Genomic DNA, 22440 nt, shown 5'->3' on the forward strand with positions numbered 1-22440 from the left:
CCAATCAGCTTGTAGAGCGCTCGCCAAGCGGCTTAAGCACTCAAGCCGGCACTCCATCAAAACGTTGATGAGAACGGCTGGCTTGACGAGCGATAACAAGCTCATTGGTAATGGAGCACACCCCTGTGCTGTTCTTCATTTTCGGGTCAGTGGTTGACGCTTGGGCCAATCCTTTGATGTGTCCCCACAATTGAATCAAGAACTTAAACAGTTTGTATGCAGTCTGTGCACTTGTAGGCAAGGGATGGATGATGTCATTGTGTTTAGGTACATGTTCAGGATGGACTGTAAATATCCAAGCTCACTCCTACCAAATGAAGACTCCCTTTAGCAGCACATCAGCAGAACAGCGAGCAAGCTGAAATTCATGGGAGAGCCCTCGAGCAGTTGGTGAACGTACCAAGGCCAACCGAGCATGGCTGGGAGATGGAAGATGGAGAGGTTGTTATCAAGTGAGGCACTCTGCCACCGGCTCCAAAGTAGTTGCAGAAACCAAGTGTAAGTGCACAAAGGGTAAATGGAACACAAGACAGTGTGAGTGTGTTCAAAGCATGGTACCCTGCACAGATGTGTGGAAATATCTGGACGAAGATCTTCCCTCAAGGATCAACAAGTGATTGTGGCAGCAAATGAAGTTGAAGACAAAGTTCTTCTCGACTCTGATTTGGAGATGTTTTGTTCTGTCGCTGCAATTCATAAATATACACAAACAACTCCATAATTAACACACTTTGTAAACAAATTGTTTTAGTTTCCTTCTGATGTTCTCTTGATACTTGAATATGCCTACAGTATAAATTTGCATGAAATCAACTTGCTTTACTAAACTGTCACACTGTACCTTTAATAATCTAAGTGCTAAACAGCCTCATCTATCTATCTCTCTCCACGAATAAAAGGCTGTGTGTGTGTGTGTGTATGTGTGTCTCACCCTTCACTCCCACAGTGAAGAGCAACATTTGGTGCGGAGTCACTCTCCCCGGCTCCCCTTCCTCCCCCTCTCCTCCCAAGCTCTCCCTTCTTAATCCTCTCTGCCTCCCCTCCCCCTCTCTCCCGACACCTGCCTCCTCTCTCTCTCTCTCTCTCTCACTCTCACTCTCACTCTCACTCTCACTCTCACTCTCACTCTCACTCTCACTCTCACTCTCATTCCCTCTTTAACCCCCCCCCCTCTTTATTCTCCTTGTCAGCAAAGTGAGAGGTTGTATTTGCTCATAATAAATAATGAAGAGGGTGTATTTCAATGCTTGGTAATAGTCATGATACAGCACCTCGAATATCCTTGCACAATGATTTTCATGTTGCTTCAGAGGATGTCCCACTGAGATCAAACACAAGTCTCACCGCAGGCACTGTGTCCCACTGAGATATTCATTCTCTCTCTCTCTCTCTCTCTCTCTCTCTCTCTCTCTCTCTCTCTCTCTCTCTCTCTCTCTCTCTCTCTCTCTCTCTCTCTCTCTCTCTCTCTCTCTCTCTCTCTCTCTCTCTCTCTCTCTCTCTCTCTCTCTCTCTCTCTCTCTCTCTCTCTCTCTCTCTCTCTCTCTCTCTCTCTCTCTCTCTCTCTCTCTCTCTCTCTCTCTCTCTCTCTCTCTCTCTCTCTCTCTCTCTCTCTCTCTCTCTCTCTCTCTCTCTCTCTCTCTCTCTCTCTCTCTCTCTCTCTCTCTCTCTCTCTCTCTCTCTCTCTCTCTCTCTCTCTCTCTCTCTCTCTCTCTCTCTCTCTCTCTCTCTCTCTCTCTCTCTCTCTCTCTCTCTCTCTCTCTCTCTCTCTCTCTCTCTCTCTCTCTCTCTCTCTCTCTCTCTCTCTCTCTCTCTCTCTCTCTCTCTCTCTCTCTCTCTCTCTCTCTCTCTCTCTCTCTCTCTCTCTCTCTCTCTCTCTCTCTCGGCAGTTCGGTGGTCTTTCTGTCTTCTACCATCTCCTCTCCGGCCTCGCCCCCCTGCTCTTTGAAATGCCCCCTCCTCCCCCCCCATATTTCAGCAGAGTGCTCAAGGTCCGCCAACAACCCCCTTCTGGTGAAACTACCAAAATCAAGAATCATTGCTCACCTTCATTCTTTCATTCCTCTTTTTTCCACCTCTGGAACAAACTCCCACTCTTTCCTCCAGATCTTCAAAACATTTGTTCACCACCATCTCATATCATCCCCCATCCAAAACCTCGATCTTTTCTACCCCCGTTAACCCAACCCAAACCTACTTCCGTCAAATTCCCTTTCTCCCTTCCTGACCATCTTGTTTACCCGTGTACCCTGCCCTATTCCTTCCACAGATCAATTGTCTCTGTTCCCAGGGCCAGATTTTCCAATAGGCAACGTAGGCCATTGGCCTAGGGCCCACCAGTAACTGGGGGCCCACCATGGGCTTGTGGGTTCTCTGAACGGTCAAGGAGTAGGCTCATAGGCCCGAAGGTAAAATGAATAAAATAAAATAAGGTAACGAAAAATATAACTACATTTTTAAATGCCCGTTTCCCACCATCTATCTATCTATCTATCTATCTATCTATCTATCTATCTATCTGTAAATTAATTATATACATTACGTGTTGTATTTAGTGGACTTCATTGTTATATTATGTGTGTTTTTGTGTTCTTATGTTGTGATATTGGTATCTCTTATACTAGACTTGAACTAATTTATTATTACTTTATGCTTACAGATTATTCTTGGATTCTCATGAGATAGATTAATTATGTCGTCCCAGAAGAAATATATGAGTGGCTCAAAAAAGAGAAAGTTAAAAGAAACCAAAGCTGCATAACTCCAATAACTTCCAAAGCTGACAACCTTTTTTATGAACTATGATGACTTCAAAGCTCAACTGGAACTCCTTGTCAGTACATATTCCAGTGACCTGGAAGCATCTGTTTTAGATGAATTTTTGCAGTTTAAAGACATTTTGTCTTCTGAATCTGACAGGTCAGTGACAAACATTTCCACTTTGTTGAGGTCTAAAGATGGTATTTTGACAACTGCCTTTCCAAACATTAGTATCTTGGTAAGAATGTTCCTTACCATCGCCATTACAAACTGTCAAGGAGAGAGGTCTTTCTCTACTCTATCTAGAGTGCAGAATCACCTGAGATCAACTTTGGGACAAACCAGATTTAACTCACTTTCATTACTATGCATTGAATCTGACCTCCTACAATCCCTTGACACAAACAGTATCATTGACAAATTTGCCATAGAAAAAAGCAGGAAAATGTCATTTTGAACTTCACGTAGTTGTGCTTGCAAAATTTATTATGCTTCAGTTTCATTGTATTGTTCCATTATTCCTATGTGTAAGATGTACATGATATGGAACTTCATTTACTTTGATGTACTTGATATGGAACTAATTTGATTAAAAATTATTGATGTGTTACATTATGTTGTAATTCTTTTTTTTACATTACAATATTACGATATATATATATATATATATATATATATATATATATATATATATATATATATATATATATATATATATATGTATATAAAAAAAAATGGGGGGGGGGCACTGATAAGGTTTGGCCTTGGGCCCACAAGCAAGTAAATCCGGCCCTGTCTGTTCCCCAATGTTTTGTGCTTCCCTCTCCCACCTCTCTTATCTCCTGCTCCCTTTGTTATACGTTCTGTGTTAGCTCTTCTACGAACCTCGACATTGTATACACAAAAAAGGCACAAAACAATAAATTACATGAGAAAACTAGAAGGGCACTTTTTGACGTCACGACGTTGCCAGATATGTCTCCACCCACATTATTACATCATTGTCCGTACTTGTACCAAGTTTGATTTAAATCCCTGAACCCAGATTCAAAATATTAAATAACTAGAAAATACCACCCATCGCTTCGCTGACAGGAACACTAAAGGGGGGGGGGGGAGAAAAAGAGGGAGACAGGGGTGGGGAAGAGAGAGCGGGGAGAGAGGAGAGAGGGGGAGCGAGAGAAAGGGAAGACAGTGTGAGGTGAGAGGAAAGGAAGGCAGATGTGCGGTGGACACAAACATCACCCAGACGCGTCCAGACACAAACACCGCCTGGATGCGTCTAGCCACAAACACCGCTCGGACACGTCCAGATACAAACACCACCCAGACGAGTCCAGAGACAAACACCACCCGGACTCGTCCAGAAACAAACACCGCCCGAATGCGTCCAGAGACAAACACTGCCCGGACGCGTCCAGAGACAAACACCGCCCGGACGCGTCCAGATACAAACACCGCCCGGATGCATCTAGCCACAAACACCACTCGGACACGTCCAGATACAAACACCACCCAGACGAGTCCAGAGACAAACACTACCCGGACTCGTCCAGAAACAAACACCGCCCGAATGCGTCCAGAGACAAACACTGCCCGGACGCGTCCAGAGACAAACACCGCCCGGACGCGTCCAGATACAAACACCACGCGGATGCGTCCAGAGACAAACACCGCCTGGATGCGTCCAGAGACAAACACCGCCTGGAAACATCTGGAGACAAACACCGTCAGAGACAGAGACAGAGAGAAAGAGAGAGAGGAGGGGAGAGTAAGATGTGTGGGAGGAGGGTGCTGCACTGAATTGGGAGGAGGTGGAGAAAGAATGGGACAGAAAAGAGAGTTATGCTTTAAGAACAACACACACACATACACACACACACACACACACACACACACACACACACACACACACACACACACACACACACGGCTGATATCGACAGCCCAAAAATCATGAGTAACTTTCACCGAAAAACGTTGCATTTATATAGAAGTTTCAGGGATATGTTCACAAACATTAATCTTCATAAACAACTGTGTTTGATGGGTGGAATCCAAGGCCAACTCCACTCTGGGATTACTGATTCCCTCCAATCTCGTAGCCAACATGTGGCTCTCAACAGAACTCTTTCTTCTCCTATCTCTGTTAAGGTTGGAATGTCACAGGGCAGTGTTCTAGGCCCCATATTATTCCTAATCTTCATCAATGATCTCACTGACGAGCTGGGAAATCCTCTGTATCTCTTTACTGATCACTCCACTCTGCCTTGACATCCCTCATCCCTCTCACTGACAGGCATCAGCCTCTTCCATCTCCTCAGACCTTGATAAAATCACAAATGGTGAAATACTTGGAACATAGCTTTCAATCCTGAGAAATTCCTCACACTCACTCTTTTTCTCCGAAAGGACTGTACCCCAAACTTTTCCACCTACTTTCTCAAAATCCTTTCAAAGAGGTTGTCTCTCAAACCCTTGGGTTTCACTCCCAGCAATTATCTCTATTAGGCAAGCCACATTTCAAAATTGACCTCCAAAGTCAGATGCTGACTGGGCTTCCTCTGTCATGCAAAATCCTTCCTTGGCACACCTGAGCCTCTATCCACCAAAAAGGCTTTCATCCGCAGTCCAATCGAGTCATGCTATCCCCTCTGGGGGAGAGTACTGCTCTCCCCTATCCCCTGCCTCACATCTTGCTCAGCTTGACACCATGGAAACAAAGGCCTTCAATACAATCTCTCCTGATGAACATGAGTCGATAGGCCTATCACTTCACCATCGGCCATCGCTGACAGGTCCGTGGTCTCTCTGTCTTCTTCTGCCTCATTTATGAACATGCACCCGCTGCCATCTCCATGCTTTGTCTTCCACAGTTATCGGCAGGACTCATGCGGTCCACCAGAAACCTCCTCCCAGGGGAAATACCTAAATCCAGAACCACAGCTCACCTCTACTCATTTATTCCTCTTTTTTCCTACCTGAGGAACCACCTACCATACACTCTTCAATAGCGTTCTTCCCTCCAAGTCTTAAAGACAGCTGATCACCACTATCTCAAGTCATCCACATTCAAAATCATGATGTATTTATTGTACATCCTTTAAACTACACTGCACCCATCCCAAAATTTTGCTCATGTGTCTATATTGTGCACCCTTTGCATCCTCTCTTACCCCTCTTCATGACCTGCATCTCTTCTTTGTCTATCCCCATCTGCTTTCTCCCTCTGCCAGAGCAAGTGGCCGCAATCTGGCACTCGTCCAGCACCGCGAGCATGGTGTCGTGAGCCAGTCCTGTGTTGATTGGGGGTTGTATCTCACTCGGTGGTGAGTAAGGGATGATCGTGAGATTGACAGTTGGAGGTCACATGCAACAATGCGCCAATAGGCAAGCTGGATTTGGCTGAAGTCTGCTTGAGGCTCCACCCACACAGGTTGCCTATAAAAAGGATGGGAGGACCGCTTTCCGGACGGTTGGTGATAGCTCCTGACGGTTGTTGATAGCTCCTGGTGGTTGGTGATAGGTCCTGACGGTTGGTGATAGCTCCTGACAGTTGGTGATAGCTCCTGACGGTTGGTAATAGCTCCGGACAGACAGATGGACAACGCACCATCCCATAAGCTCCTCAGAACTACGTTCCAGGTGAGCTAAAAACAGGGGCAATACCCCTGGGCGCTCACCTAGTAGAATAATTAGATTGAGCAGGAAGGCAACATGGGACGGAATTAAGAACGTGTAACAATGAACCAATGTTATAGCAAATACCACACATATATATATATATATATATATATATATATATATATATATATATATATATATATATATATATATATATATATATATATATATATATATATATATATATATATACATATATATACGCCTGGTGTTGGCTTAGTGGTTAGGGTGGCGGCTTGGGATCCCAGGATCCTGAGTTCAAGCCCCGTTGGCTGCTGAATTAACACCAGGGGGTTGGCTCAGCCTGTCATCCTTCGGAGGTCGGCGAAATGAGTGCCAGTGTACTGGTCCCGGTGTATGCCCCGGTTAGAATAGGTGTACCATATCCCTGTGTGTCGTAAGAGGCGACCAGGGTTGGCGTCAGGAAGGGCATCCGGCCATAAAACATTGCCTCAAGAAAAAGCCAAACCCCTGCACAGCAGGGAAAAATGGCTGTAAAAACGGTCATAATATATATATATATATATATATATATATACATATATATATATATATATATATATATATATACATATATATATATATACATATATATATATATATACATATATATATATATATACACATATATATATATATATATATATATATATATATATATATATATATACATATATATATAAACATATATATATATATATATATATATATATATAAACATATATATATATATATATATATATATATATATATATATATATATATATATATATATATATATATGTATATCCTGGTGTTGGCGCAGTGGTTAGGACAGCAGCTTGGGATCCAAGAGGTCCTGAGTTCAAGCCCCGTTGGGCCACTGAATTAATACACCAGGGGGTTGACTCAGCCTGTCATCCTTCCGAGGTCGGCAAAATGAGTACCAGTATCCTGGGCCGGTGTATACCCTGGTTAAAATAGGTGTACCATATCCCTGTGTCATAAGAGGCGACCAGGGTTGCGTCAGGAAGGGCATCCGGCGTAAAACATGTGCCAAATCACTATGCGGATCATACGGATGATCCGCAGTGGCGACCCCTAACGGGAGCAGCCAAAAGAAGAAGATATATATATATATATATATATATATATATATATATATATATATATATATATATATATATTGTTGCGGCCACGGGTCCCGAGACACCAGCTTGTCACTCAGGGAGATTAATCCCCGGTTGTCCTTGTGAGGAGTGCTATGTTATGGTCACATCCGATCCATAAAATTAATACATATATTAGTTAGATGTAGGGATTCGAACCCACTTTTACAATGCTCTGTAAATGCCTTGGTTTAACTCTCTGTCTTTTAGTGGCATGGTGTCCCAGCAAGTCAATCCACCAGATGCCCTCTATGCTGTCAGGCAGTCCATCATTGGCACAGGGCTGCACCCTATCTACATTCCACTTCTGAGAAACTAATAAAGCTGGGTTCATTCACTGTGACTAGGGCTGGGCGCTCAACCAAAGCCAGACCTGTCTTTCTCTTTATATTTATGTGAACTTAAAAGGGATTTCTGTTTGTCCTGCAACCATCCCACAGTGATAAAACTTTTTGTACGTGGGAGAGGGACGACTGTTAGGCCCTGAAAAATGAGCTCTTGTCACACCAACTAGGGTTAGAGTATAACCAGAAATAGATTGGAATTAGAGATAGATTGTATATATGGGAGAGTTTTTGAATGTAAAACTCAGTGTGGTTTTGGGAGCTCTCCACTGTTGGTTGAGCTGCCAACACCAACTCCGCTGGCTGGCGTGTGGTCCTTCAATAAAGCTGAATTTTGGTGAATCCTCTTCTGTTGACTCTCTCCATACCTGGCCGGGGAACGGAGTCTTCACAGTCCTCGGTAGAGCCGGACCTGGGGCCACTGCTCACAATTAATGTTGTGGTACGGTGGGTTGTTTTAGAACCACGAACGCCACCCAGTCAACCACGACTTCCAGTGTCTGCCATATAATTATTCCGTTTAACTAGAGGTCACGTGGTTACCTGAGCGCGGAGCGCGCCCTCGGAAAAGCACCAATATTATCTGATTAGATGTAAATTACGGCGGCCGAGCGTTTTAACTGCTGGTGCGTGCCGACGATTTTTTGGTCAAATCTGTGGTAATTACCTCCCAGTCTATCTCGGTTCAAACAATGCTAGACCAATAGAAGGAAAGGACAAACACGGACAGGTTGGAAATCGATAAATAATTTATTATTAATAAAATAAATAATAAAAAGAACCTTTTATTTGCTGTGGTAAATAAAGAATGAATTTCAAAGCAAAATCAATCAAAATGCCAGGAAAGAGACAAAGAGCAGATGCTTATCAGGGGTTGACTTACAGTAAAACGCAGACAAGGGTACCCAGCAGATCATTCAGGGGGAGGGGAGAGGAAGAATCGTCTCGCTCACCAGAAAGTTGCCCGTGAGGCGAAAATATTCTAAAATTCATGAGTGTGTGTCACGTCCGTCGCCAGGACCAGCTTAGTCGTGCAGCCTCTCGCGGGCAGCCTTGAACGCCAGTCGAAGTCTGGAGGGCACCGAGATGATCCGTCATGGGTTTTCACCCTGGTGTTTATTGGGGAACGACCCGTGCCTCACTTGTTGGCGGCTTTGTTCACACCTGCAGGCGCACCACACGCTCGCTTGCCGAAGCTTTGTGCAGGACGAACCGGCTTGCTGTTGGCGCTGGCCAGACACCCACACGCGCGCTTCCTTCTCCTCTTTTGTGCGCCTCCACCCGCTTCTTGCTCATTTCTCTCTCGTACCTCTTTCGTACGTTTTTTATTATCTCAGAACGTATCTCTTTTTCTTCAGAACGTATCGCTTTCGCTTTTACCTCACTCTCAAAACGTATCTCCTCACAGAACGTCTCTCTCGCTTCAGAACGTCCCTCTTTCGCCTTTTCCTCTCAGAACGTCCCTCCTCACAGAGTGTCTTTTTATATCTTCGGGGTGTCTCTGCGGGTCCTACCCACCCCACGCTCACCCCGCCACACTGGCGCACGGTCACCATGACGACCTGTGTGTTCTCAAAAAAAGGCGACCGTTGGAGCTCACGGAAGATCGCTGCTGAGGAAATATAACGGCGGGATTCAAAGCGCGTAAAAGATTATTGCTGAGAAAACATAAGGGCGGGCTTCAGAGCTCGTGAAAGAATGTTGTTGAGGAAACATGAGGGCGGGCTTCAGAGCTCGTGAAAAAAATGTGTGTGAATGTATCTGTCGTAAAGAAAAAAGCTTCCCATAAGAGAGGGGATCCAACCTTTACCCTACTCAACGCATCACATTTAAGATCCCATTAGACATGGGGATGGGGCTAATCTGAACATGCATTTAAGGAAATAACTGTCTGAGGACCTGGATGTGTGGATGCATTCATCAGACCGGATTCTGAAATCCGTTACAATATATACATATTTATATATATATATATATGTATATATATATATATATATATATATATATATATATATATATATATATATATATATATATATATATATATATATATATATATATATATATAATCCAGTCACAGATGCCTTAACGCATCATAAACCAGCCAATTCTTCTGTCCACGCACTACATGGTCGATTGCCGAATTATCAATGTACCTAATTATTCGCGTGGACAGAAATACCGGGAGTTTATACCTTGACTAGACCTGCACGAAAACGAGCCGCTTAAGCGGCTCGTTCCATATGCGAATGCTGAGCGGTTTTGTATCGCCAGGTCCCGTCGGACCAGATGTATGTTTATCGGCTTTAATTAGCCAGTTAATATCCCGAGCACACCATGGCAGTAAATACAGGAAGGGACGCAACGAGCAAGTTCATGTTCAACAATGGGGGATTTATTTTCATCTTCAGCACGTAAGCAGTCAATGGGGGGATAGGGACAGGACACGAGCAAAAAGCCTACAGCCGAGTTCTATCGGAATGCAAGTATATACAGGCACTTAACAACAATTCTACTTAAAGACAGTCGCTTGAGTGGCTTGAGCAGCTTGGCGGGCGGCTCTCCTTGGCCGCTTGGCCTTCCCCGCGGCCTGGTCGATCGGGCCTGGCCGACGACGCTTCAGAGGAGCGAATGGGCCTTGCTCTTTTACAGTTGATGCTCTTTCAGGACCCGCTCACTCCTCAGCGTCGCTCGACTGACTCAGGGCCGTCTGCTCGGACCATGACGTAGCTTGCTCGACTCCGGCTGTTCGACGCGCTCCGTCTCCGGCTGACGACTGCCCCTGGCGACTTCTCCCGTCTCCAAAGACCCAGCCCAACTGACTCCCGACTAACTTCTCGGCATTCCAGCATGGCTTTTTATTGGACCCGGGGCACCCGCCCCCCCACCTCTCACCCGAAGTTCAGCCCCGCCTCCTTTTCACCTTCGATCCTTCACCGCCGGCTGCCCCCCCCCCCATCACTACTAATTGGACAGTTCCTTTCTTGGCAGAGGCTGTTCTGATCCACTTATGCAAATCAGCCGCTTTCACAGCTGACTGCACATGGATGCTGGAATGTGGCTTTCCTGTTGCGCCGCGAGTTTGGAACAATGGCATTTGCCGCTGTTTGCTGAGGAGGGCGCTGTGTTGTGGAGATTGACGTGGTTGTAGACTCTGTGGCGTTATGGTGGGGATGGCGTGGTTGTGGAGATGATGTGGTTGTAGAGTTTGTTTAAAATAAAAGACAGCAAAGAATAACGGCTAACTCAAAGATACACAGCCCGGCACACGAACAAATCCCGTGATACATTGGTGGGGAAATCTAACCTGGAACACACACTTATCGAAATAACTGATCTTCGGGGAACATGAATGGTGTTCTGTGAATTTCCACCACCATAACAATATATATATATATATATATATATATATATATATATATATATATATTTATATGTATATATATATATATATATATATATATATATATATATATATATATATATATATATATATATATATATATATATATATATATATATATATATATATATATATATATATACATACATACATACATATACCTATATAAATTTAATAAACAGAAATAAATTCTTGCGTGGGGTTTGTGTGAAAAAAAAATCTGTCTGAACCCAGGATTCAAAATCAAGGACCTCATCATTTCCATGGTGAAAGCTGACTGAGCTATTGAGTCATCAGGACATCCTCAGAAATTTCTCACTCACACTGCAAGCTTTATAATGGCCAATGTCTTACGTGCCTTCTCGGCAGACACCCATGTATGTGTGTGTGTGTGTGTGTGTGTGTGTGTGTGTGTGTGTGTGTGTGTGTGTGTGTGTGTGTGTGTGTGTGCGTGTATAGGTGTAGGTGTATTCGAGATAAACCTCATGTAGAAATTTAATAAACAGGAATAAATTCCTGCATGGGGTGTGCGTGTGAAAAAAATTCTGACTCAATGCAGGACTCAAATCCAAGGATCTCTTCACTTACACAGTGACAGTCCACTTAACTGACCTATGAGTAGATGATAATTGTTGCTTCTTGGATGCCCAGTCAAATGAATGATGAAAAAGGGAAAAACTATCTGACCCAAGCCCCAAAATGGGAGACTCACTTCCTCCCCACCTATCCCCTTTTCTCCCATACAAGTAAATGAAATTTTTTTTTGTATACCTTGTCGAGGCTCGTATGAGAGCTAACACACAACGCACAGCAAGGGGGCATGAGACAAGAGGGGCGGGACTGGGAAGGACAAAACAGTGGGGAACAGAGACATTAGGTTAAACTAATGGGACTCCACAAATTCTTTCACATCTGTCTCACTTGAGAAGCAAACACTTGTAGTGATAAGCAAGAGGAAGATAAACTATGGAATTCTAATGATAGGAAAGACAAGAGCAGTATTCAAGAAGAATATAAAATAAAAATTTGTGAGAGCTCCATGTTGAGTCGGCATATCCTGCAACCTGTTTTTGAATGCAAGAACATCAGACACATGTGGCAACCTCACTCTGCTGCCACGCAAAGTCGATTTAATCTTTTTGGTCTCATTTCCAATCAACAGTGTTTGTTGACTTTTCATCCATTCTGCTGACACGACGCATTTCTCTCAGTTAAAATTTCATAAAGCAGATTGTCGAGGGCCAAAGGATGGATTAACTCTTGCTAACAAAGCAAAACAGGAAGAGTGTAAGAAAGTGTGGTTGGAAAATAAAATGATGCACATTCCTTTTTTGCACCACCATTTGATATGGGCACCCTGTATAACGCAACAAACAGAAATGTTTTGGAATGTCATTTAGCCTATCTATATGATATCCCCATCATAATCTACGAGTCATGAGAGCAAAATAAATATAAAAGAAGAATCATGCTTCCAGTTTGAAAAGGTGAGATACAATAGGCCGACTGAAATTAATATCTACTTACTACATATCTCAACACTCTGTTACCTCATATACAGCTGGCAATTGACAGCAATCTACACCCACATTATTTGGCAACTCTTACCAACAATAAGCAAGTTACAGCTGTGGACTGAAGGTGGAAAGGATGAAGGGGAGGGAATAGGGAACTTCACTCATGGTTTCTCCAGTGGGAATGGTATTTCCAGTTGTCAAGCTGTATCGGAATGCTAGCTCGGTAGCTATATGATTTATCAGAATGCTAGGTTCCTTTGCCATGCAAGGTCTTTCCTTGGCCAAAGTGAGCTTTTGACAAACTCCAATGCCTGAATTCACAGTTTGATAGAGCACTGCTCCCCATTTGGGCTGGTGCTCCTGCCTCAATCATACCTTGTCCTTCTTGATGCCGTGCAAAGCAAGGCCCTCAAATCATTGGGATCTCCCATGATGAAGGTATCTCTCGGCCTGTCACATTCACATCACAAACATGTTGGTGGCCTCTCTGTATTCTACTGCCTCCTTTTTGGTCTTTCACCCTCTACCCCCTTTTCTCTCTGTTCCTCCCAGGTTTCTGCAGGGTGCATGCAGACTGCAAGTGACCTCCTTTTAAAACTCACACCATCCAGGCTCACTGCTCACCTCCTCTCGTTTGTTTCTTTTTTTCACCTGTGCATCCAACTTCCCCAGTCTGTTAGGTCCCATTTTTCCATCCACAGCTTCAATATAGCTGTTCACCACCACCTCATGTCATCCCACATCCATAATCATAATCCCTTCCACCCCAAATAACTCCATTCCCAAGCACTTCCCTTTTCCAGATTATTATGATTTTACCCTCTCTCACTTGTTTTTGGTTGTTAGTTGTCGGTTGGTTTGGTCCTTTTCTGTTTCATCCCTGCATTCCCCTTCCTCTTCTTGCTGTGTTTCATTCAGCTTGTGTGCAGCTTATTTACTCCCATGTCCTTCTCTCCCATCCACTTGATCTCACTCTCATTCTCACTTGTACTCTGCTGTTGATGTTGCCCCCTTTCCATTTTGTTCCCTTCCATTCTGCTCTCGCTCTTCCATGAGCCTCAATCATGCACACCAAAAAAAAACATGAAAAAAAGACACCCCCCAGGCAAGTGTGAGTACGGGTCTCTGTGGCATGAGCTTCCTTCACAGCAGTAAGAGGTTGGTCGAGTTTCTCAGTCTCACTCAAAATTCAGCTGAGCATCAGCCCTGAATATGAACTGCCAAGTAGGAAAGCTGCTAGGGCTGCGTTCCTGAAACAGACCGTCAGAACGAGGAGGTCAGCGTTTCCTCTGCTCTTCACCTTGGAATCTCACTCATTCTCCCAAAAATTCCCCTTTCGGTCCATGCTGTCTTTCCCTCTCTCATCCGCAATTGTGTGTTTTCAAGCTTGTTTTTTTACGGTCAAAGTTATACAATACCAATTTTAATCCCTTCTTGACCATTCCCTCTGGAAAATTACAGAATGTTTGGCTTCGTTTTATGCTCGGTAGAGAGAATGCATTGCACCTTTTCGAACTGAAGGATTCTGGGACAAATTGGGAAAGGTAGGAAAAAAATGCAGAAGAACCTCCTGAGCCGTGCCTTAAGGAAGATCTGGTGAACGAGAGAAAATGATGTGAAAAGGACAGTAAATCATACAAGTGAATGATATAGGCTATGAGAAAAAGTGCGGTGCGTATTCAGCGTTCAGGTGGAACAATTCAAAGCAGAGAAGAAAAGGGTAATTGTTAGTGACTACCAAATTAAGCAATTCAATTCCTCATTTACATTCTGCACATGATTTTTGTTTTTTGTATCACATATGCAAATCAACCATTTTGAACAGAGAATAAAAACATATTCTTAATAAAAATAATAATTTTTAAAAATCTTAAAATAGCAACCCTTTCTGTTTTCCAATCCAATTTATTGATGATGTCCTTTATTGCAATCACTATTTGACTTGACTAGTTTTCTTCAGTCCACTGCAGGATAAGGACCTTTCCTAAACATGGTCCATTCTTTTCTGTTTTCTGCAATTAGGACTTATTGGACTCCAGTGATGATTTCAATTTTGTACTTTGTCTGCTTCTTCCAGGGCCTTCTTTCAGTTGCCAGTTTTTGATTTGTTTTCCATTGATTGTCTAATATTCTTGCTAAATGCCCACCTCATTCCATTTCAGTTTTTTGACTGTAACCAATGTCATTGAATTTAGTTTTGTCTGATATATTTTGTGCTTGTATGAAATCATCATGCACAAAAGGCACATGAAAGGATGAAAGAAAAATCATTACCAAATGATAAAATAAATAATAAGGTATGATGTAATTCTGTTAATGTATGTTTTATCTGCAGGATGGTTAATGTTTATCAAAACCAGTGGACTTTCCCTGCTGACCACAACAAGAACTGTTCACTGATGCTAGCTAGTATGTCGAGTCTAAAGGAACTCTGTGCTGGTCTACCTCCAGATCACCTGCCTGAGAATCGTGGAAGAGATTCCTCATTGCCTCACGCACCTGTCTGGGCACCGAAGCTCACCGCAGAGGACAAAAAGGTAAGGCTGGCTATCTCATAAGATTCGAGAGTATGGTGTAACAGTGCGATTTTCTCCATATTCCGTTAATAGAGGTATGCTTCAAATAAGCTATGAATTATTTTTTAACAAAACCTTCAAGGCACCCTGAAAACATCCATGCAAATTCAATCATTATCTCATTGCAGACTCACATGGAAGAACTTAACCTTCAAGCTATTTAAACTTATTTGTAAAATTTAACGACTTTGTATTTTTTTTTCCCCGCAAAAACTGGAATGTGCTGTTGCTCTTGAAATCTATCAGAGATGTGGTGCTGTCTGTCTTACAGGAATGATCATCATTATCATCAAGGAATGTTGTTCTCTATTTTATAGTCATCTCAATATCTATACCTATAAAAGGCATAAAAATACATCTATATTATCTATCTCTCTCTATCTCTATCTCTATCTCTATCTCTATCTCTATCTCTATCTCTATCTCTATCTCTATCTCTATCTCTCTCTCTCTCTCTCTCTCTCTCTCTCTCTCTCTCTCTCTGTCTCTCTCTCTCACACACACACACACACACACACACACACACACACACACACACACACACACACACACACACACACACACACACACACACATATATATATATATATATATATATATATATATATATATATATATATATATATATATATATATAGTTGCGGTTCTCGGAACCACATGCATACAACGGACAGGTGTCCCAAGATGCCATTATTATACGTGTAGATAGTTCCCTTCCTTTTGTTTAGCGGGACAACAGGGAGAGCGTTGCGATGATTTAATAGTTAGGGTTGCAAAATAATTTTCTTTTCATCCCCACTCTTCTTCTTTTCTTTCCTGGGATAAATGAGTCATGTGCGCTTTCGAAGGATCCGCCATATCCAGAGTGTCGTTCCCGGGCGAGCCTGAAACCCGGCATGTGTGGCGAGTGACGTGCGCTTGGTGCTGGACTGTCGATTTGAGCTTCCAATAAGCTGGGGAGTGTTGCCGATTGCATTGGAAAGGCATGCGAACAAATGCCTCTTAAGAAGCTGCACAAATGGTGTTTTTCACAGCACAATGCCCACGCTGCACAAAACATGTGCTTGCCCCTCGTCTCGTCCACCACAACATGTAGCACGACGATCCATGTACCCTCTGCCCTGCTTGCCCCCTCGTCTCATTTACCACAGCGTACCGTCCTTCACCTGACATGACGTGCAGTCCACGATGACCCGAGATCTCAGAGCGAACACCCCCGGGATCTGCAAGCGGCTCCGAAGGAGAATACGTGGTCAGTCCGGGAGGTTCTCTGGAAGACCGCGGGTCCATGGTCAGTTCACCCGAAGACAAGGGATCCAGACCCGATGAAGATTTACTTGTGATTCACGTGCCATTTTCGGTGTGGGCGATTAGTGTCATGTCATGGGGTCGGAGAGAGGTGTGTTCGCTGTCTGGGGTGGCCTTGCCGGAAACGAAGTGGGGCGGTTTCCAGCCCAAGCTGGTGGGCCACGTGAGGGGTCAGGGCCAATCCAAGCGCCCGATTCTGGCGATGATGTTGAATTCGGCATGGCCCCTCTTCCCGAGCTTCGAGCCCGATAAAAGATGGAGAAGTTCCTCCGTTGTGTGTGGGAGTGTGTGTTTTCACGCGGTGTGTTCCTGTTCTCGCCTCCTGCTTCTCGTCTCCGCCCATGCCTCGCCTCATCCATTCCGACTCCTCGTCTCCGCCCACGCCTCACCTCATCCACCCGCCTGCCTGGTCCCACCCACTACCCCACCCTCGCACTCTGGACTCCGCCCTTCTCCACTCAAGCTCCTCCTTCAGAACACAGTCTCCACATGTGCAGGTAGGGCCAGAGACAACGCAACTACTGTCGGGTACCGCACCACGGAGCATCCCCCCCGAAACACCCAGGTACCGAGAGCATAACCTCAACTCCCCTCCCTCCCTGGTTGCAAAAGGCCCTTCTCATCGGGGTTTCTTTTCTGTGTGTGCCTGAGTGTGCTGGTGCCTGTCTGTTAAGTAAGTCTGTAGAAGATCATTATTGTTGTTACTGTTATTAATTTCATGTCAAGTCTGCTCTGTGTCTGCTTTCGTAAGTTGCTTGTATTATTGTCACACCACACCTCTCTTCTCTATCCCCGCGTTACATACCCCAATAAATCTTCACTGTGCCACATACCTTTCCTCGCTTGCTTGTTAATAAATAATTCTCATTAGGAATGTTCCCTGCTCGTTTTTGTCTTTTCTCCCATTGGTCCATTATGGTCCGAATCCTACTCTAGCTGGGACTTTATACCCAATGATCCGTTCCTTTTAGCCGGTACGTCCTTGGCAGTGTCGCTCGGCTGCATCCGATCTGGAAAAGTGATCCGATCCGGTAGAGTGATCCGGTTCGGACAAGGCGTACTGAGGGTGTGGTTCCCCGCTAATTAAACCACGTGATTAATTAGGTAACCCGATTAACCCATAGACAGGAGGACCAAGGTCACGCGGTTGAGTACTTGGCATCCACGGTCGGTTAAGCGATCCGCCGCATCATGGAATTATCCGTGTGCGAAGGCCTACAATTCCGGGGAGTCTGGTGGGAATCGACATAGCTTCCCCCACCTAGTGGTCTTCTCAGTCGACCCCGCCGGCCCACAACTCACAGACCTATGCCTGACGAGGTTAAGCATCTTTTTCCTCACTCATCTTCTCTCCTCTCTCTCTTTCCACCCCTCTATCTCATCCCCTTTAGATGCGCAAATGAGCATCATTACTGACTCACAATCCCATTTTCCTCTAGCATGACACCGCATCTCCCATACTGCACTACACCACACCTCCCACTCCCACACCTTAGACACCAGTATTCCTCCATCCTACCTCCCCCAAAGCATACTGGGCTGTGTTAGTCTGCTGCCCGCGCCAGGTATTGCGAGGCCATTTGTCCTCATCTGCTCTCTTTCTTTCTGAACTATATCTAATCTTCCGTGTGTGTGTGTGTGTGTGTGTGTGTGTGTGTGTGTGTGTGTGTGTGTGTGTGTGTGTGTGTGTGTGTGTGTGTGTGTGTGTGTGTGAGTATGTGATGGCGCCTGTCATAGCATAAGTTAAGATTGTAGAAGTTCTAACAGGATAAGTTCTGTCTGCTTTTGTAAATTGCTTGCCTTTTGTCACACCCCACAAATTCCTTGCTATCTCTGCTGTACATACCAATAAACCCAATTTACTGTGCCACATCCCTTCCCTCACTTGATTGTAAATAAATGCTTTGGAGGTGATGCTTTGATGTAGGACTATGTCCAATGGAGAGCGAGGGAGTGCTCGTCACACTCCATATGTTTCGATTTATATGTTTCGATTTATATATGTGTATGTATGCATACATATTTATTTATTTATTTATATATATTTATTTGTTTATATATGTATATATAGTATAGACTCCTATAGAGAAGGACTGGAACCTCCCATGCTCGGGGTTTGTAACTTGAGTCTGAAGGATTAACTTGAGTCCGGGGCTAAAATGACTTCTAGAAGGGCGAGAGACATGATCTCGGGATCCATATAGGGGTTTTTGAGGACGGCGAGTTCAATAGTGTCATTTCCAACACCACCTGAGGTCATCTTCAAGGTCAAAAGGTCATATTTTGAGGTCAAATTACTGAATTTTGGTATTTTTTGCCCGTTTTTGTGTCTAACTCATAAACGGTGAGAGATGGCTGATTGTAATAAGATGCAAGTGTGTAGAGCTGTCAAACTTTGATATTTATTGTCATATATCGTATTACATAAACATTACATGCATGTCACAACACTATGCCTATTACAACTATGTCTATGTCTATCACTAGTTGGAGAGCTTTTCTTGCCTCCTGAGGCATCCCAAAGCTTTTTCTTTGTCACTTACATTGAGGACATGAGCTTTCAATAGAATATTAGCTAAAGTAGTACATGCAGCATTACAACGAGCTAAAGGTGCATCTACAGAGGATAACAGCTCAGCAAAATGAAATCGGCAACGCATTTTAGTCTTGTCATACAAATTATAGGCATTATGTACAAAAAAGACTGTTGACATAGTCGGCACACTCAATCCACCTCTATTCAAATTATCTAGAAACTCAGATGACACCTCGTTACCATCTTCATCATCAATGATCTCCTCTATACTAGTGCTATCACCATATTTATGAACAAGGTGTCCGGCCAAATAAACTACTTTATGCTTAAGGACATCTTCAGACCCCAAGAGATCCTGAGTCTCTTGAGGAGTAATCTCGTCAATGAGTTCACTTCACTCATCTGGATTTATGGAAGTTGTACAGTTCTTGTCGCAATCAATCACACGAGAACTAGATTCGGGCATAATGTCATGCTTAATGAGTGTTTGCAAATTTACAATTTTAGCTGCAGCCATAATGTCAACTACGTCAATGTAGAAGTTTCCACCGCTTCTTTGCCTGGCTTGGCCGAAAAACTTTTCCTAGGCTTCATCTGCAAATATAGCAGGAAGAACGTAGTCAAAGTCTTTCTCTGCCAGAATCAATTTGGCAGCATCCACATTATTACGCGTGGACACAGTGAAGGCTTCAGCAGTTTGCTGAGTTAGCTTCAGCTTACGACCACCACCCCCTTGCCATGCGCAGGTAGATATAATTTGGCAGGTCTGCTCCAGCCTAGTGAAACTTGTACAGTCTGCTGTCCAAGGCTGTCTGGATTCGTCGCGCAGATGGATAGCTGAGAAACGGTCTTTCACGTTCATCATCTTGAGCCACTCACTCATTATCTGGGTGAGGATGATTGTGCCTTCGCTGATGCCCAGTGAATCCTTGAAGGTCTTTAAAGCAGCGACAGTCTTGCCATTGAACACTTGGCATACAAATGGTATGCTCTGGCGTTGAAAGGGCTTGGGGAAAACAGCGGTGTGCGTTAGCTTGGTTAAGCGAATAGGAGTAGCCCGGTCCATCTCATAAACCTTCTGAATATCACTCCAGTAAGCTTTGTACTCATTACCATCTACAACAAATGAGAGTGTCTTGCCATCAACAGTAATCCAGTTGTTGCGAATATTTTTGAAGATGTGCACATAGCCGTACACTAAGAACATAGATTGCTCTTGAATTGACAGCACTTGGCAACTTCCTGGTCCTCCAAGTTTTGAATAAACACTGCGGTTGGTATTGCAATTGTCACATATCAAAGAAATCACAGTACTGCCAGCACCAACTACAGCTGATGCAGCTTTGATAAGGACTTCCTTCAGCAGATCGGCAGTTAGTTTTTTGCAGGGAAAATGCGTAGAATATAGCGTGGACCACCGAAATGGCAGGCAACTTCAACAACCATAGCATGTGAAGCAAGCATTTCGTGTTCACCACCCGCTGCTGCATTTTGAGCATATCCTACAACATGCCCTCCAGAAAATTGCAATGTCTCGACCAGCTTTACCTCGTCAAACATTAAATTGACCAAACGCTGCTGTGGTTTAAGCTGGTCGAACAAGGTTTTGAGGTTGGAGTCTTGCTGACTACTAGCAAGCATCTGTTTTACCTTTTTTGTTGATGATAGAATGATTAAGCCGGATCGACGAATCATTTTGTATGCACTGGGTGATATGTTGTGAAGCTGCATTGCGAAAATCATAGTATTAGTATCAAATCGGCGACGATCAAGAGGTTTGAACATAAGATGCAGCTGTGACAGAAGGAAGGTGAAATGAGGAAGCTTGTGTGCCTCAGTCATCCAACAGAGCTGGCTTATTACAAGCTGAAGAATTTCCTTGCTTGTGCATTCATAGATGTTTACCTGGTCAGTTATGGATCTAATCTGGGACCATTTTGAGAGCAGGCTGTTCTTCTGCAAAGGAAAAAGTTGTTTGGGAACCTCAATGCCATCTTTCTCAACTCTATTCAAGAATAGAAATCCAAAAGGTGAGTGAATTTGTTGGAAATGAAAGAACTGCTTGACAGTTTGTCCAGTAGCATCAGTTCTTGATAGGTAAAGGTTTTCCTGGTCTTTTATGACATTAAAGCCAGGAAAATAGGAGCTGATTTTAGCACAGAAGTGGTCGAAATCTTGGATATTGTCTGCAGCCTCATCAGCTGCCTGCATCTTCTTAGCTCTTGATTCTGACGTAGAAGATGATGTTGGGTGTGGGGCTGAGGTCACCTGCTTCAAAGCTGATTTCGGTACTCCAGGAAATATTGATGGGGGTTCTTTGGGTCGTTTCCCACCCCTAACTGACACCCAATCACAATTGAAATGTGTCTCACAAATATATATATATATATATATATATATATATATATATATATATATATATGTATATATATATATATATATATATATATATATATATATATATATATATATATATATATATATATCTCCTTTAAGCACCTCAAGCTTTCTTTCTCATTTGGCATTGCCAATAACCATCTCTCCCTCTCCTCAGGATCTTTTGGGAAGGATATGACCTTTACATAAGGCATCCCATCATAGTTTCCTCTACAACCAGAGCAGCTGCACGACGTGGCATATTATCACCAAAGCAGGAAACAACACAAAGATCCTGTGAGATCACCAGCTGGACAGTTTCTGAAAGAGAAACAAACAAAACATACATTAGTTAACGATGATAGAAATCAGCAAGTAGGTGCAGGAGGGGCACAATGTCATGTTTGTCATAGACTGCAAAAGTTTTCCTCTATGAGTTAGACACAAAAACGGGCAAAAAATACCAAAATTCAGTAATTTGACCTTAAAATATGACCTTTTGACCTTGAAGATGACCTCAGGTGGTGTTGAAAATGACACTATTGAACTCGCCATCCTCAAAAACCCCTATATGGATCCCGAGATCGTGTCTCTAGCCCTTCTAGAAGTCATTTTAGCCCCAGACTCGAGTTAATCCTTCAGACTCAAGTTACAAACCCTGAGATCGTGAGGTTCCAGTCCTTCTCTATAGGAGTCTATGATATATAGATATATTTATTTATATATATTTATTTATATATATTTATTTATATATGTTTTTAAAATTATTTATACACAGATATTTTTATATA

General features: G+C 43.4%; 1 protein-coding gene across 1 annotated transcript in view; it reads left to right on the forward strand.

The window, feature by feature from the left end:
- The first annotated feature begins 362 nt into the window (after positions 1-362).
- UROC1 (urocanate hydratase 1) overlaps positions 363-22440 on the forward strand; it is a 91688-nt gene continuing 69610 nt past the window's right edge. Inside the window, exons 1-2 of the mRNA XM_085897941.1 lie at positions 363-498; positions 15305-15390. The gene's annotated coding sequence lies outside the window, so the exon portion shown is untranslated. The remainder of the gene's footprint in view (positions 499-15304; positions 15391-22440) is intronic.

This window comes from Eptatretus burgeri, chromosome 10, assembly GCF_056783735.1.
Source record: "Eptatretus burgeri isolate ZD-2024b chromosome 10, Ebu_testis_v1, whole genome shotgun sequence".
Lineage (NCBI taxonomy): Eukaryota > Metazoa > Chordata > Myxini > Myxiniformes > Myxinidae > Eptatretus > Eptatretus burgeri.